Source organism: Meleagris gallopavo, chromosome 7, assembly GCF_905368555.1.
Source record: "Meleagris gallopavo chromosome 7, MGAL_WU_HG_1.1, whole genome shotgun sequence".
In the NCBI taxonomy this organism is placed as follows: Eukaryota; Metazoa; Chordata; class Aves; order Galliformes; family Phasianidae; genus Meleagris; species Meleagris gallopavo.
Genome location: NC_139410.1, coordinates 29,223,672 through 29,237,354, shown reverse-complemented (window position 1 = coordinate 29,237,354; position 13,683 = coordinate 29,223,672).

The window sequence follows — 13,683 nt, the reverse complement described above, 5'->3', positions numbered from 1 at the left end:
TTTAAGAAGTAAATACAAGGTGTTTTAGAGCTAGGATACGTTTTAACTGCAGTTAAAGCTCCCTCCATGTTTTGTAGGAGTGCTGTATAGTCCTGGCTTAGATGCGGATTCAGTTTTCACTGTTTCTACATGTCTAATGTAGAGGCACAGTAATGTTGGGCAGTGGATAGCTTTGGCTGTGCTTTTGTACTTTAACCTCACTTCACACATACAAGATCCAGAAAGCAGTGTGCTGTCAAATATATATGTCAAATAAAAGCACACCTTAACTGAATTACTTTTTTAGTGAGGATGTGGCAAAAGACTGAATGCCAGCTTCTTTCACAGGAAGATGTGTATCTTGAGCTTACGCTTCTAGAATTATGTGCATATCTGTGTGCCCTCTTAGTGGAGGAACAGACTTAGCTGTATGTTAGCTGCAAGTTGTGCTGCAGCTTGTCCTTTGTGCATTCGTAGCCCTGAGGAGTGCAGCTCCAGTAACTCCTATAGTATGTGTTTATCCCCTGCTTTGTTTTGCTGTTACATTTAATGTTTCTGCAGCTGTAGCTTGGAGGAACCAGGACAAGTCAGTGAGGAGGCACTATCAGTAAGAAGGTGCAGGAGAAGCCCAGAAGGTGGAAACTGGGGCAGTGGTTAAAGGAATGAGTCACTGGGGGGTTGGGGTGGTCCTGGAAGGAAGCACTATGAGACTCCAGCAATTTTGGCTTTGTACAGGTCCTTTACAGGCTGATGAGCGGAGAGGATTGGAAGCAACGCATGGCTTCCATAGCTGCTTCGCTTTCACAGTTTTGATGAAATATTTAAAGGAGAGAAACCTGTAAAAGGGAGGTTGACTTCGCTTTAGGGCATGCAGTGCAGCAGGAAGACGTGCCCACCCTTCAGGGCTGTCTTCTGGCAGGCTGACTGGCATTGCATGCAGCAAAGGGGATGGATGGTGGTGGGGCTGGTCTGCAAGTAGCTGTCTGGGTTAGAGCAAAAGCATCCAAGCATGCAGAACCTGGGTAGTGTGGGGATGGACGCAGTTCTCATGCAACGTGCTTTGGCAGCTGGGATCTAGCTAGAGAGTGGATGGGGAATAGGAGAGAGCAGGCTGTGCCAGTGAGGGATGGTGGCCCACAGCCTGGCAGTGTCAGGCATATCTGGGTGAGATTTCAGAAATGCCTGTTTCCCAGCGGGAGGGAGCCCTCGAGGGCTGGATTCTGTGTCTGGTTCAATAATAACTGGATTGGAAAGCAGCTGTCATGTCAAAGAATCAAGCCAGTTCATACATGAGCTCTATGAAAGAAGGAGGAGTTGACATTTGAGCCTGGAAGCTGTTAGGCTGAGAACACGAGTTGATGCAAAGAGTAAAATGGGTGGATTTTGCCTTCTAGTTGTACTGTTGTACTTTCACTGGGGGAAGTACAGGTATTCTGAGTCTTAATCATAGATTTGGTACCTGGTGACATAAGGCCAGGATATTTCCTGCCAACGGTGAATTAAAACCACTGGAGCAGCATGGGACTGTGTGGCTTTCACCTCCTGCACCAAACTCTGGATCCTGGTCACAAGGGTAGAGGTCTCGTGCTGCAAAGAGGAGCTGCGTGGCCTTGGTGTCACTTCACTGTGGCTTACACAGCACAATTTCTTGTAGCTGTGCTGTTAGTAATGTTTAACTTGGCATACAATGAAACGTGTGAGTCTTTCAGAATGTATTTTCTATTTTACCGGTTGTCTGAGGTGGCTTTAGCTGCAAGGAGCTCTGAGGAGAAGCAGTGAGGGTTTTGCATTTGGCCACGGGATGGCACCTTCCTACAAGAAATCCAGTGCAGCCAGGAAGGGCTTTCAGCACAGCCGGCTGGAGGCGAGTCTGGAGGAGGGAGCTGACAGAGTTCAGAGAGGGGTTGTAGCTTGCAGATCTGGAGCTGTGCTTTGGTGTTTCCACGCTGAGACGGAGCTGAGCATCGGGACTGCGTTGGAGGGGATTTAATGTATGAGGAGATGGCTTTTGTGGTGTGTGTGGAAACAACTGCGGGAATGGTCTGTGAAGAAAATGATAGTGGAGCTGCAGCTGCCAGTGAGGGATGTGGCTGCTGTTGGACCCAGTGGCTGGAAAATAAGGGGGGATGGAAATTTAAACTGCACGATAATTGGTCAAGGAGCTGCACAACAGAAGTCTTAATTTTACCTCTTGTCAGTAAGATGTCTATTGATGCAGTCTCTTTCTGCTACTATCTTGTACCAGCCCCTTTACTTGTGAATGTCATCCCCATCATTTTGGCTCACTTGAGTTTCCAATACAATTTCCTCTTAAACCAAACCCACAGACAGCTGGATGTAATTCAGCTCACAGCTTGTGCTGCCCTAATCCAAAATAGATCAATGGGAGGGTAGAAGCCTATAATGAACCTATTTCAGGTGGTGGCTTCCTGACCAAGGGCTGACAAATACAAGTGATCTGAAGCACATCCCAGGATAGTTCTGGGATAACTCTATTAGATACCTTCTGTTCTCGGGTATCTAATAAGCAATTGATGTAACTGCATAATTATGCAGGAATTATTACCTGCTGGATACCCAGCAGGGGAAGGGAGCGATGTGGGGGTGAAGCTCGAAGTGCACCCACTGAGGAGGGGAGCTCCTGTCTTCATCTATCCAGCTGCTTGCAGCTGCCAAACATTTGGTTAAAAGGATGCATGAAAATGGCTATTGATAGAGAGGAGAAAAATAAAAAAAAAAAAAAAAAAAAAAAATCCTGCAGAGTCTTTGGCTTTAGTGCAAGTGAAAGCTCCCCTGAAGTGCCCACCTGAGGGACTGGTGAAAATTAGCATCATGGTGGGAATGCTTTGTGAAGGCCATGCAGGATTACATCTGCAGAGTGGTTCTACTTGCAGAGATGCATTGGAGAGCATTTCTTTCCATGGGAGGTGGGAGAGCACTGCACCAAGGGCAGCATCCCTGTTCACTGCCTCGGATTGGTGTGCTTGGGCAAAGGGGATACTGCCTGTGGAACACCTTGAAAATACACCAGGAGCAGTCCTGGAAAGTAGTGCCTTGAAAAAGCAAGCGAGTGAAAGGCTTTGGTGCAGTAAGGCCAGAAATGGGGGAAATCAGAGTTTAAAAGAACCTTTATAAGGTCCATTTTCATTACTGCTAACAGTATTGCTGCTAGAGGTAGCTCTAAAGAAAGACTAACTCCAAAGGTAGGGAATGCAAGAAAAATCTTAACAGCCATTTAATGGTGAGGAAAGTCACTATTTCTTGCAAAGAAAAGTATGTCATCTTGCTGTGGGCAAAAAACAGAAGTTTTCAGAAGATGGCATTTCTGTAAGAGTTGAAGCCACCCCAAAACTATACAAGGTACATGGGAAAGTTTAGGATTTACCACCAGGGAAGTGTGAGGCTGCCAGAGATATGGGTCTCTGCTCAATGACCTCACTTAATTTACTGCCCATTCTTCTTGGGTCTCCGTCATTATTGCTCTCTAAGCTTTGCTTTCTTTCTGAATAAAAATCCCATGCTTTAACTTGTATTTTCTGTGTACACAAATTGGTCTTTTCACAGTCTCATTTAGCTGATACCCATCTAACTTCATAATCCTCTCTGGATTTAGCCTCTGGGTTAGTTTCTCCTACAAATGTCACTAATCTGCCACTAATTCCCTAGCCACATGTGATGGAGTGAGTTAAGTAATGCTAGTCTTAAGTGCTCCCTTTGGTACCCGCTAATGCTTCAGCCAGTACTACTGCATTAAATTAGAGGCAATGAAACCAGGACTGCCTCACCCTCCTGCTTTCTCTTTGGGGCTGGGGAGAGGAGGCAGAGTGCTGGCATAGCTCAGCCTGCAAACCCTTTCCTTAAGCAGTAACTTAAGGCATAGGTGGCCTGCACCTATTAATTGTATTTCACATGAAGTTGAGTGGGTTAGAAGGGGGATCTTGGACTTAATAGGAGAAATAATGAAATAATGATTCAACATGAACTGCACCTCGTGGGAGTGGAATGTAAAGCCTTCTTGACAGATGGGCTGCACAGCTTTTCTGTATCCTGGAGAATTTCATAAATCTAATGAGGCTTTCCTACCTTGAGGGACAAGGCTGGTGCTGCCGGGCTTCCTTTCCATCTTGGGATCAATAGTGCAGTTAAGTAAAAAAAACAAACAAAAACCCTGCAAATAAAGAGTGCTGAGCTGGGAGTGCAGCTCCGCTCTCACATGGGAAACAGAATCATAATCACGATGCTTAAGCCAGCAGTTTTTGAGGGATGGTGCTTCTTTCCCAGCAGCAAGGCAGCAAAGTGGTGGTGGAGGTGCAGAGATGTTCACGTGCAGTAGGACCCACTGCTGGAGTGGTACAGCACATGAGGGGGTGTGCATTTCCCCATGGCTGTGGAATTGCTTTTCTCTTTCACCCCAGCAGTGGGTGAGCACTGATGAAGGAGCAGGAATAGGTTTATGTTAGAAGAACAAATTAAATTTTTGCTTTTGCCTCTGCAGGAAAAGAACTATTCATTTACTTCTCTAAGAGGTCATCACCTGGTAACATTGTGCCTTCCAGTAGAAAAATTGATGTATTCCAGAGGCTGCAAGGCAAGGGACCTGGCTGTGGTGGTTCAACATACCATGTATTTTGGATTATCCAGTTGGCAGGAACCTGTGTGACACCCAGAAGTGAAATCAAAATATCCTGAGAAGGTTGGGGTCAGCAGGAAAAGGATAGGAGAGAGGAACACACGTCCTGGGGGGATGTGACCCAGCAGGACTTAGAAGTACCAGCTAAAGTGCATAGAAAATGACCTGAAATCGCTTGGAATGCATAGGGCTAACTACACTGAAGGGTGAGCTAGTCTAAAATGATGCTGCTCTGACTGTGGTGCTTCAGGAGCACCGCAGCTATCTGCAGCACCCAGTCAGCTGTGAGGGCTGGAGCTGGCTCTGGTAAGAGCTGCCCAGAAGGGCAGAATCCCTTTCTGCCTCCAGCAGGACAAATATTGTCCTGTGGGTTAAGTAATGCAGCAGCACTGTGTCTCCCTGCAAGGCAACTTAAAGAGGTTGCGAGAGGGAACAGAAGTTCCTTTGCACTTGCCAGAACAGATAGAACAACAACGAAAAGGAATAACTGTAGAGTTAACTTTGCCATCTTTCTTTACAAAGGAAGTGGGAATAACTACTATTATTATTTTTTTTTTTTACTAAATTGCTTGTGTACCATAAATGCTGGACAGTATTTCTTAGGGGAAATTTGGCAGATGGTTTCCTCGCTTCTTGGAGCAGCTGATGCATGGGCACAAGCCTCCCAAGCATCACAGCTTTGTGTTTGCTAACTGCTAACCCTGTCCTTTATGGGCTACATCTCCCTGCAACTCACTGCTCTGCAGTGAAGGATGGGAAATGAAACTCTATCATGATACAGCTCAAATTTCATGAACCGTCAGAGTCCTTCAGAGTGCAGGGCTGTTTGTGTGTGTACTGTCAGTGCAGCTGCTCGCTGCAGGAGAGTGGGGCTCAGCCATCACTCCCTCTGCCTCGCTGCCTCCAGGCAGGATCTTATCTTAAGATGCAAAGACTTAAAGATAATATATTCCCTTTTTTTTTTTTTCTTTTTTTTTTTTTTCATTTTGCTTTGGTTTCTAGTCTGACACAAGAGCTAGAACTTCTACAGCTCATGGATGTATTATATCCACAGGGACAGCTTGTACAAGACTAATGACCAAAAAGCACAAGATCCACTGGTGGCTTAATAACACAGTGCTCTGAAGTGTTTCTCTGGCGCATCCATTTTTTATTTACAGAATGTGAAACACATGCAAATACAGTGTCTTTAGGATGGTATGCTGAGCTCTGGATGTTCAAAGATCCCAGCTATAACTCAGGAATAAGGCAACGTGTATTTGCAACACATATGTGATATTGTTACTGTTGTATTAAACACAAAATGTTTGCTCTTTTCACCCTTTCCTTCATTCAAGGTACTGCAGATTACTATTTCCCAGTCTGGTACTGCCATCTCCAAACTAGCACATCATCCCTGAGCTGCTGATTTCCCATTAAAACCAATGGAAATTGGGATCAAAGTTCTCAAATGCATGTGGTCACACAACCCCAATAGTGGTTAGCAGCAGCAAGAATTATTCAGTATATCAGCACCAAAACCTTGTCATAAAAATAAATTACTGTGCTGGGAAAAGCACAAGGTGAAATGGAATCGGTAGGGTAATCATATAGTTGAGTCAGGAGGATGATGTAGAACAAAGAAACTAACAAAAATAACAAGTGCCTGGAAGTATAAAATAAATGATATGAAATAAAACTATAGGACAGTGTGAGAGGAGTTGCGGAGGAATATGAGTTCTGTTGAAAACCTGTCTAGCAAACTTAAAAAGAGAATAACGTAGGCAGGTGTAGACACTATAAAGAGTGGCAGGCTAAGATTTAAAGCAAGGGTTTCTTGGGCTTCAGTGATAATGAATAGAGATGCTGCAGCCAACAGATCATAGAATCAGAGAATCTCTTAGGCTGGAAGGGATTTTAAAGATTTTCTAGTTCTACCAGCTCAAGGCCATCCATGGCCTTGAGCACCTCCAGGGATGAGGCACCCCCAGCTCTCTGGGCAGCAGTGCCATGGCCTCACCACCTTCTGAGTAAAGAATTTCCTCCTAACATCTAATCTAAATCTCCCCTCTTTTAGTTTAAAGCCATTCCCCCTTGTCCCATCACTGTCTGCCCGTGTAAAAAGTCAGTGCCTCTTCTGCTTATAAGCACCCCTCAGGTGCTGGAAGTCTGCCATAAGGTCTCCCCAGAGATAAAGAAATGATACTATGTGGACTTATAAGGAAAACAGACCTAAATTTCCCATCTTATCATCTCTACAACATGGAAAAGTTGTCTCAGTGATCCCCTATCTACGGATACCTGAAGCAGTGTCCTGAGCATCCCAGGAAGAGATGTCCAACACCACTGCCTGTGGGGCAGGCTGCCCTGGAGCAGGTAGAAGCCATGGCAGAGTGTTCTGCAGTGTGGGCAGCAAGGCTCCTTCCTGAAATACTGTAGGCAGTAATGAGACTGGGCCTTAATTGGCCCAGCTGCAAGGTCTTGCCTGGGAATGCTGTCAGGCAAAGCCATCTCTTGGATCTGTAATTTGTCTCCCAGCATGGCCCTTGAAGGATGCTGAAGTACAAAATGTGCTTTTTTGGTAAAGCGAGTGGTATGTCTGTGCTACCCTGGGGCCTTTGCTTTGCTGTGCTCTGGTTCTTGTGAATAGATCCGGACAGGGCAGCCAGAAGAAAAGTGTGCTGGTAGAGAGAAAGATAACATGGTCTCGTGGGCACCACAAGAGAGGAAGCAGCCATGCCCTGGCTCTGAGTGAGCTGAGAAATAGCAGAGAGATGGGCTTTGCTCATCCTTCCCTCCTGCAGACAGAACCAGAACAATTATCTTCCTGTTTGACTCAAGTATGGATGGAACTCCTGCAGCCCAGCTGCTCCTTGTGGATCTTCCATGAAGATAACTTTTTTGTGTGTGTCTGAACTCCCACTTAAAGTCCAGTGTTCACTTGCTTTTCTTTGCATCTCCGCCTGCTGTGAGAGAAACTGTTCAGGTGATCTATGCCTGAGATCTATTTAGTGATTAAAGGGTTTGTGTATTGGCTGACATTCCTGCTGAAAGAAAAAGGAGAAAAACATAAAGAAGATACAGAATGACCAAACTAAGCACTTTAAGCAGTAAATATTTGATGCTTTTAAAAATGGAAAAAAATGTCATTTAATAAGAGAAGAAAATGAGAATACCAACTCCCATAAAGCAAATGATGTGAATCAGCACAGGCTCAGCTCTGCCTGAAGTGACTTGGGCATTTCTGGTGACTTGACAATTCCTATGTGAGGAGCCCTGAGTGGGATTATTTGCATCTAAAGCAATTTCCAGAACGTAAACGGTGACCAGAACACACAGAGGCAGAAAAGCAAATGGGAAATAGATGGGAGAAATTCCTGGATAGGCCATATCACTGTCCTCATGGGGGACTTCAACTTCCTCGACATATGCTGGGAATACAATGCAGCACAGAAGAAGCAATCTAGGAGGTTTCTGCAGTGTATGGAGGATAACTTTCTGATGCAGCTGGTGAGAGAGCCTACAAGAGCTTGAACTCAACCTGGCTGCTGGGGTAAAAAGAACAAGAAACTCTTTTACAAATACATCAACAGTAAGAGGAGGGCTAAGGAGAATCTCTATTCTTTACTGGATGAGGCTGGGAATGTGACCACTGAGGATAAGGAAAAGGCAGAGGTTCTGGATGCCTTCTTTACGTCTGTCTTTAAAGGTCAGACCAGACCTCAGGGTACTCCACTCCCTGACCTGGTAGTTTCAGTTGGGGAGCAGACTAAACCCCCCACAATTGAGGAGGACACAGTCAGAGACCTACTACTCCAACTGGACTGTTATAAGTCCATGGGGCCAGATGACATTCACCCAAGAAGGCGGAGGTGATAGCCGAGCCGCTTGCCATTATCTATCATCGCTCCTTGTTGACTGATGAGGTCCCAGAAGACTGGAGATTTGTCAGTGTGACTCCCATCTACAAGAAAGGTTGTAAGGAGGACCCAGGGAGCTACAAGCCTGTTAGCCTGACCTCGATGCCAGGGAAGGTTATGGAGCAGATTGTCTTGAGGGAGATCACATGGCATGTGGGGGACAACCGGAGGATCCGGCCCAGCCAGCATGCGTTCATGAACTTGCTTGACCAACCCGATCTCCCTCTATGATCTAGTGACCTGTCTGGTGAACGAGGGAAAAGCTGTTGATGTAGTCTACCTAGACTTCAGCAAAGCCTTTGACACTGTCTCCCACAGTATTCTGCAGAAGCTGGCAGCCTGTGGCTTGGACAGGTACACTCTTGGCTGAGTAAGGAACTGGCTGAAGGGCCAGGCCCAGAGAGTGGTAGTGAATGGAGCTAAATCCAGCTGGCTACTGGTCACGAGTGGTGTTCCCCAGGGTTGATGCTGGGGCCTGTCCTCTTCCATATCTTTATTGATGACCTGGATGAGGGCATTGAGTGCACCCTCAGAAAGTTTGCGGATGACACCAAGTTGGCTGGAAGTGTCAATCTGCCTGGGGGTAGTGAGGCCCTCCAGAGGGATCTGGACAGGCTGGATAGCTAGGCTGAAGCCAATGTGATGAATTTCAACAAGGCTAAATACTGGGTCCTGCACTTTGGCCACAACAACCCCAGGCAATTCTACAGGCTTGGGGTAGAGTGGCCAGAAGACTGTGTAGAGGAAATGGACCTGGGGGTATTGATTGATGCTCAGCTGAACATGAGCCAGCAGTGTGCTCAGGTGCCCAAGAAGGCCAATGGCATCTTGGCTTGCATCAGAAACAGTGTTGCCATCAGGAACAGGGAAGTGATTGTCCCCCATACTCAGCTCTGGTGGGGCTGCACCTCCAGTACTGTGTGCAGTTTTGGGCCCCTCACTGCAAGAAAGACATTGAGACCCTGGAGTGGGTTCAAAGAAGGGTGACAAAGCTGGTGAGGGGTCTGAGCACAGGCCATATGAGGAGCTGGGATTGTTCAGTCTGGAGAAGAGGAGGCTCCGGAGAGACCTTATTGCTCTCTATAACTACCTGAAGGGAGGCTGTGGTGAGCTGGGGGTCGGCCTCTTCTCTCATGTAACTGGTGATAGAACTAGAGGGAATGGCTTCAAGCCATACCAGGGGAGATTTAGGCTGGATGTTAGGAAATGCTACTTTTCTGAAAGAGTGGTCAGGCAGTGGAATGGGCTGCCCAGGGAGGTGGTGGAGTCACCGACTCTGGAGGTGTTCAAGGAACGTTTGGACGTTGCGTTGAGGGACATGGTTAAGTGAGAGCTATTGGTGATAGGATGGTTGGACTGGATGATCTCATAGGTCTTTTCCAACCTTTGTGATTCTGTGATTCACAGAATAAAAAAGGCAGAAACTGAGTTCAGCCATTCAGCATAAAAAGTAGATGGACAATCTGAACTTGAGTGGATCAAAAAGAAATAAAAATATAACCAAAATGGAACTACCTGCCCAAACACATCAAGCGTGTATCACAGCTAAAGACGTCTGTAGTCCACTGAAGTCCCATTTGAAGCACCAGAGACTTTGCATTTGGCTCCTTAGCAATGCTGTGCTCAGGCTGAGTGGGGTCACACAGGTCCTTAGGCTGCTGTAATGTGGAACACTGCAATGCTTTTAATTTCATTTTTCTGGTAAGATACTAGTAAATTAAAATTCTTCAACAACATACACATCCCATCCCTTTGCAGTTTGTGTGTAAATGATTCATGGCTAATTGGAAGAAACATGATCTGGTGCGTACATAAAAAGGCTAATTGCCCCATTTCTAATCTGCTGGGTGTTGGAACACACAAAGCCCTGAGAGACCCTATGAGCACATGTGAGGGGGTGAACCCAGAATGGCTTAGAAGCAGAAAGTGAAGGGTTTTGGGGTATAGAAGTATATTTTGAGTTGCTGCAGCTAAAGCTAACAGGTCTCTGGAACCAGATTCCATATTTTCTGCTTGGCACTACACTGCAAAGCCCAGCAGCCTCTTTCCCCATCCCAGGGAGCTCCCTGTACTCCCACATGCTGCCCCAAAGCCCAGGGGGCTGATGGGGCTGTGACCAGGCTTCCTGCCAGGCGGTCACTTAGTGCCTCTTTCTACTCTTCTGTGGCTCATGATGTGCATTTCTTGTAAACGTTGCTCTTCTGGGAGCAAAGAGAGCTGATTTCTGTAGCTGCAAAATGAAAAATACATTCCAAGCTTGAGAAGGCAGAAATGTAATGTCTGCTCCTCTCGAGCTGACAGGACACCCTGGAGGTGGAGTCATTTGAATTAAAAATCAGTTCCAGTAAGTACCAGACAGGAGAAAAAGCCTCATCTGGAAAAAAAAAAAAACCTGAAAAAGCTTTAGAAGTTTACAAACTGTTCAAAAACCGTATCATTTGGTGCTAGTTTCTCTGCTATCAAGCTTATTCCCAAAAAAGCTCTCTTAAAGCATTTAGTCTCCCCTCCTGCAGCTCTTCTATCATCTTTAGTTATAAACTCCAAAGTATTAACTTGTGCTTTGCTCAGCACTGACCCTGCACCACGGAGGGCATGGGGTCAGCAACCGTTGCTGTTTCTGTCCGCACATCCCTTGCTTGGCAAGTCACAAGCTACAGAAAGTCCCTGAGAAACAGCTGCCCCAACTTCAGAGAAGGTGAGAAACAAGGAGGTATAGAGAGCTTCTGAGAGAACTTGTTTCCCAAATGGTGTCAGTGATGGAAAGATGCTGTCCTCCTATTTCCTGCAGGAAGCCCATCAGGCTCTGCCCAACACTTCCATTTGCAGAAGTTGCCTTCTGCTCAGATGAGAAACAATGTCTTTTTGGCACTTGTTTTTATTTTTGTTATTTATTTTGGCTCCGCTTTCTAATTCTGCAGCTGCAGATCCCATAAAATGTAGAAGCTGAAATGTACTACTTGCTTCTGACTCGAGGCGAGACTAAGGGTGAATGCTAGTGGGATCTCATGAGGTGCACTGAAAATACAAACAGATCTTTCATTATAACCCCATTTTCTTTATTTCTTCAGAGATGATCAAAATGCCATTGAATTACAAATATGAACCCCATTGAGATGGCATCCACAGCCCTGGTAATGTGTGGATGTGGAATCCAAACTTCCTCTTCTAAACATCTGAGTCCAGAAGGTTAGGTTTGCATTCCGGGCCATCCCCTCATCCTTCTTCTTCCTGTGTCCTAAGCTATTAAGATGAACCAAGGAGTTATCTTTGACCTATTTATGTTGAATGAATCATAGAATCATTAAGATTGGAAAAGACCACTAATATCATCCTGTCCAACCACCGACCCACTCCCATCATGCCCACTAACCATGTCCCTCAGTGCCACATCCACAAGTTTCTTGAACACCTCCAGGGCTGGTGACCCCACCATCTTCCTGTGCCACTGGATCATCACTCTTTTGGAGAATAAATTTTTCCTATTATCCAACCTGAATCTCCCCTGGTGCAACTTGAAGCCATTACTAAAGTGGATGAGCTAATAGTACTGGAAAATAAAAATAGATAGAGCACTTGTAGAAGTATTGTAATGAAAAAGTATGGCACCTGTGGAGGTTAAAAAAAAAGATCAATAAAATGTTAAATGGATGAGGTTGGTCTCAGCTGCACTGACGCTGATCTCCTCATTAGCAAAGTGGAATTGTTGTGTGACCATGAGGCAGTGAGAGCTTGGATTGCACCAAAGACACATCAGCAACATATCTGTGTTATGTGCCTTGTTTATTCTGTTTATCACTCTGCCTGCAAGGAAGTACCTCAACAGATGCAGAGGAGTTTAGATGCCATACATGCACCAAGTGGCTCAGGTGAGATGAGTGCTGCCTGCGAGTGGAAGCCTTAATGAGTTTAAATTGCTTAGATTATCGAAAAGAGATGTAGAGGTAACATGACCATTGTGTAAGCCCACTGGGAAAAAGTAATGGCTGCTATAGAGTTAGATGGCTCAGGGAGAAATGGTATAAAACAAATGAATGCTGAAGCCAAATAAATTCAAATGAGAAAGCCAGCGCAGTTTTTAGCAGTGAGGATGATTAATTGCTGGAACAGATTACCAGGGAAAGCAGCTGATTCACAGCCTCTCAGTACTTTTGAATTACAGTTGTCTTGAGCCCAGAGTGGATGTCTTCAGTAGGTCAAAAAATATTGGACTTAATAGAGAGGTAAAAGAGTGATGCTTAATTATTCTGGTGGGTCAGGCTGGACCTGCAGGTTTTCATAGTCAGACACGAGGTCCATCTCACCCCTCTCCTTCCTCCCAGTATTACATAGAAATTCAGACATTTGCACCAGAGCTGTCTCTGTGTAGGAAAACCATCTGTATGCACCGAAAAAGAGAGATTCCCACATGCAGGGCAGTAACAGACAACTTCTATTTTTCTGCAGCTCTAGTGCTACATTTATAACATTATGTGAAGCTATGTGTGGAAATGAGCACTGGAGCCGTCCTCCCCCAGCCTGGCATGAAGTCCATTAAGGAATCTGGTTGGCTCTCCAGAGAACGCTCACAGCACAGGCACTAAGATGCTGCTTCTAGAAAGATAATGGATAAAGATGAAATCAGTTTTTCAGACGAGTTGTCTCCCTCCATAGGGGCCATCTTTATGGTTTCGATGATGTAGAATAAAAAGAAAGAATATTCACTTCCTAATGAAATGAAAAATTTCATTAATTTGGGGATATTCATTCCTTTCAGAGCTTCACTCCTTGAGTTCATTAACTCCATGGATGTGGCTTGCTCTGCTGCTGTCCTGCAGTCTGTGGCAGAATCTGCTTTCTGCTCACTGTTCAGAAATAGCATGAGATTTGAAGAGCAATTCTGTTTAATTCTGCAGCTGGGTTGGGCCATAGGAAAAGCATAAATACTTCACTTACAAAAATGATCTTTGAATTGTTTTTCTGTGTTGTTAAAATGAATAATAATAATAAACCAAACAAACAGTGAATAGGAAGGTGCTAACGAGGCTTAAAAGGGAACGTCTGATTTTCTTCCTCTATGTTTTCTGTCCTATTTCTCATCATTCTTGAGTCTGCATGGTCCTTTCTTAGCCATAGTTTAAAAACTTTTCTTATTCACCCTCAAGGAGTAACAGGTTTTCTGCAATAGAAATGTGAACC